Here is a 4902-nt window from a genome sequence, read left to right on the forward strand (position 1 = left end):
ATAGTTATGCTCCAGAGTCACATATGATTAACATATGAGCAACGGCAGATACAGTTCTCAGAGGAAATGATAGTTAAATTTTACTCTGAGTGATGATGAGTTTTTAAGGGGAACAAGACAGAGAAGGGGCATAAAGGCAGATGAAAGAGTACTGGAGACATGAATGAGGAGTTAGAAGTTGCTCATCCTAGCTGAGATGTTGGCTGCCTGTAGAGGAGGCAACATTGGAAGAAGGTAGCTTACACCAGGCTCCTGAGATGTCTGTTAACTTGTAGATGAAGTTGTGAGATTTGGACTTTCTCTTGCAGGTGGAGAGTCCCTGAAGGCATTTGTACAGGGAAGAGATATATTTTGATTTGTATTTTAGAAAGCTATCTCTGGGGGCAGGATGCAGAATCAGATCTTTAGCAAGCAGACAGGTTTGCCCAGATAGGATGAGAACTTAAGTGATGAAAATGAGGCTGTCTTAGCTGTCATTATTAGCATATTAGGTTGCAAGTAATAAATACCTAGGCATTGGTCCTCCACTGGGCTAAAGACTTTCTTAAATATGAGGATGGTGTTTTATTCATCTTTGTGTGATCAATAATGGGCAATCCATGGAATGATGAAAAGAGTACAGCAGTTTTTAATCAGACAGGCTCAAGTTCAAATGCCATCTTTTTTTTTTTTTTTTTTTTTTGGAGATGGAGCTTTACTCTTGTTACCCAGGCTGGAGTGCAATGGCGCGATCTCGGCTCACTGCAACCTGCACCTCCTGGGTTCAGGCAATTCTCCTGTCTCAGCCTCCTGAATAGCTGGGATTACAGGCATGTGCCACCATGCCCAGCTAATATTTTTGTATTTTTAGTAGAGACGGGGTTTCTCCATGTTGACCAAGATGGTCTCGATCTCTTGACCTCGTGATCCACCTGCCTCGGCCTCCCAAAGTGCTGGGATTACAGGCTTGAGCCACCGAGCCTGGCCGCCATCTTTATAACTTAGTAGAATGTATGGTCTCAGCTAAATCACTTTGCCTTCTCATCTATAAAATGGGATGATAATCCTTTGCAGAGTAAGGACATTACGTAAAAAGCAATATACTCATATATCATTTTTATTATGGCCATAAATATGGTACACTCCATGAGTATAGGAGAATATTAGGTTGGTACAAAAATAATTGCCATTTTTGCCATTAAAACTAATTATAAAATTTATAGGAAAGCCACTGCCCTTTGAATATATTTTGCTATTCACTAGAGTGCTCCTGTTTCCAATTTTCTATACAGAAAATGCCTTTTCTTTTCATCTCTACCTGACCAAAACTTCCTATCCCTCATTTTCTTTTTTTTCCCCCACAGATTAACCTTTTAATTATACATTTCTTAAAAAGTTGTCAGATTTCCATTTCTTTGGGAGATATATTCACCAGTGTGTTGTTTGATTCCACAGGGTAAGCTTTATTCAATTCCACAGGTTGAGCTTATTAACTTCATACATATTAGAGAGATTGCCTTCACTGCTTTCTCATCTTTTTGAAAAGACACAGGCAGACTTGCTAGACTAAAGCAACATCTTTAAAGGTATGTAACAAGAATATCCACACACTGATTGTAAAGAAGCCACTCAAAGTACCAGTGACATCATCAAAAGGCATACCTTGCCACTCCTTAAAAAAATAGCTGAACACGTTAAAACTGATTCTGTAAATAATGCATAATATATTGGAGTCATGACGGAAGTGTTGAGTATATCCAGGCCCTGTTTATCTAATGAAGCTGTGTGCTCACACAGATGATGAGGCTCAGCAGCAGAACCCAGGCCAGGGGAAGCCGCAGCACAGGCTTTACAGCAAACAGCTCCTTGCCTATCCCTCATTTTAAAGCAAATATTACCATCACTTTAGTGGCTTTAGAGCTTTCTGCCTTCCTTAAGCCTCTGTGGTTCTCAGCAGCTCTTTCCTTGTGGTGCTTGTCTCTTCCTACTTAATATCAGAATGATATTTGAGAAACAAACTTTTCTACTTCACAACTCTGTAACCTTAAGAGCCTCTTCCAAGTCTTTCCTTTTCATCTTCTCTTGGCACCAAAAATGGTAGCATTCACAGGGTACACATTATGTCCATGTTAAATGAATACACAGATAATTAATCCTTTATGGGCAGAGAGAGCAGGAAAAAGCTGAATGAGAGGAGTCTATTTATCTGGTCTTGAGAAATGGGTAAGATTTGGATGGGCAGTGATGGCGAGGGGGCCATTCAGCACTTGTGGGGTTGCACAGTGCAGGTGTCTCCATTATTCAGGGCAAAGCAGTGAGCAGGGAAGTGGTAAGGTAAAAGGTGTATGATAGGGGAAAAGGGATCCTGTGGAGAAAACTGGGAGGAAAACACTTTTGATCAGTTGGGAAAGATGGGAGTCAGATGTGAGGATCTGGGATAAAGTTTGTAATCTGCAGCCAAGTTCAAATCTTGCCGGTGTGTGCAGGATAGACTGTGTGGATGGAAGATAGATTGGAGGCCTATCTTTTGGTATAGTATGTTTTTATGAATTAACAAGGACCGAGCCACATTGGTGTGATGAAAATAAAAATAAACAGAAATGGGCTAGCGCTCGTGTGACATTTAATAGGAGTTGGTGGTGGGTGATTGCTTGGGGGAAGAGAAAATGCTGGAGAAGTTGAAGTGAGGATGATCTTGCCATTAGGAGACATAGAAAGCTTGCCAGGAGACATTTGTTCTTTGGAAGGTGATGATTTCTATCTCCAATAGGCTGGTTTTAAAGCCATCATGGTAGAAATCAAAAAGGTGATGGAGAGGAATTAGTGCTCAGTGGGTTCTGAAAGTCTTTTGTATTGACATTATGGTTGAATGGCGGGTAGTTTCAATTCATACACTGGACTCTCATGGTGGGTGTGCCTGGGAGTGGATTGCCAGTTGGTGAGATAAAGTGGGAGAACTTAAACCATTTGTGATTATTCTTGGATATTGTCCAAGCCTTTCTATATTTCTTTAGCAGCTATATGCTGAGGGTGCTAAACCTGGACTTACCCATCTTTATAAAGTCCACATGAAATAAAAACATGAAAAAAATTTCTTTCAACTTGGAATTAACAGGGCTACTGAGAGTCAGAAATTAGCCTCAATTCCTTTAAGCCTTGGCTTCCAGAACTGAGGTCTTCTGCATTTGAGGAAGGTGTATTACTTTGGGGTATTAAACATTTACAATGTAACTCTCATTTTAAAAACAAATTCCCTTTGCCACTTTGGTTTTTTCCAGGAAAACACTCCTTAGGCATATTCATGGGTGAGGTTCTCTGAATAAGCAGTAGCTTCACCAGAAATTTGCCTGAGCAGTCCCCAACTCTAATATTGAATAGTTAGTCCCTGCTGACTCTTATAAATCGTGACTTCAATGCATGCATAAAACTGTTTTTTAGTGGTTTTGTTTTAACATTGTACTCATAAATGAAATAGTACTCAAAGTCTAATAAAGAATGTGAATTGGAAACTAATGCTTGACTTTTGAGCAAGTATTCTTTTTATTAACAATTGAGAGAATACTTACTGATGAAGTCATTAAAAGAAAAAAATAAAATATTGAGTTCATATTGTACCAATTATGTTACTATGTCATTTTTTTGTTTTAATTTTTGTAGATGAGTTCAAAAATTTCATTTTTTTCTCTAAGAAATGCCCTAATCAAATCTTTTTCTAAGGCAAAGATGATTTTTGGATATTACCAAATGCAAGTAAAATTCACCTTTATTTTATTTTGTTGTAGAAAGATTTTTATTTGCTTATTTATTTTCTTCAAAGAATTTGAGGCAAATAGATCAAATTTAAAGACTTATTTTCTTTCTCTTCCCCTCCCTCCTTTCTTTATCTTTCTTTCTTTCTTTTTTAAAGACTTTGGAGTGTCTGGACTATCTATGGGAAGTAGGACCAGATGCTTTTGGAGTTGCTCATATGCTCTGGGGGGAAGAGGAAAAGTTCTTGCTCCTATAATCAATTCAGCATGTAATTGTGGGCTCACTCGAGAACAGCAGATAATTTGTTTTGATAAACCAGGGTCTGTAGGAAGCATACAATACTTTCTCTTGCCTTTTAACACTTTAGGTCAAGAGACCGATGGTTTGGTAAGATCCTTGCCCTGGGAGTTAGTGATTTATGGGTCAATTCTGACCTAGACGCATCTGAAGACCCTGAGGGGTGGATTCTCTTTCTCTGCTTCTGTTTCCTCTTTTGTAAGTCAAAGCGCTGGGATTCAATGATCTATGATCCTTTTTATTTTTACTTTTAAAGATTCTTTGAAGGTATAGTTTTCAGGATAGCTGGGAGTTTTCAAAATGATCCTCCCTCCCTCCCTCCCTTCCTTCCCCACTTCCTTCCTTCCTTCCTTCCTTCCTTCCTTCCTTCCTTCCTTCCTTCCTTCCTTCCTTCCTTCCTTCCTTCCTTCCTTCCATCTTACAATAAAGTAACAGCTCAAAGCTCATTCTGAGGAAAGAGGCTAGATATTTCCAGGGAAAGCAAGTTTCAGAGTCTACTCTGAAAAATCTGTATAGACACAGCAGTGTGACTCATGTCATTATAAACCTTGCTAAAATTTATGAGGAGAGGAAAATGATCAGCCAGGAAGCTCCTTCTAGGTTTATTTCTTAGTGTTTATATGTAAAAGTGCATTTTAAACTTAATATTAACATTCCGAATCTAGATTCATACCTGGCAAAGAATATTGCCACAATTAGCTAGTTATTTCCATATCACAGAGAGATGGAAAACTTTCTTCTCTTAGTATTTACTGTTTTTACAGATGCAGCTACTGGAATTTTGAAGTGGGTCAAACTGCTTTTAACCTGGCTACCATTACCCAATTTTATCAATTCTTCATTTTCTATTAGCAGAAAATCTGTTTCATGACTTCA

General features: G+C 38.6%; 1 pseudogene; it reads right to left on the minus strand.

The window, feature by feature from the left end:
- Positions 1-1367: 1367 nt before the first annotated feature.
- Positions 1368-3032, minus strand: LOC101036324 (magnesium transporter NIPA2-like; annotated as a pseudogene).
- Between the last annotated feature and the right edge of the window lie 1870 nt (positions 3033-4902).

Source organism: Saimiri boliviensis, chromosome 16 (genome assembly GCF_048565385.1).
Source record: "Saimiri boliviensis isolate mSaiBol1 chromosome 16, mSaiBol1.pri, whole genome shotgun sequence".
NCBI lineage: Eukaryota > Metazoa > Chordata > Mammalia > Primates > Cebidae > Saimiri > Saimiri boliviensis.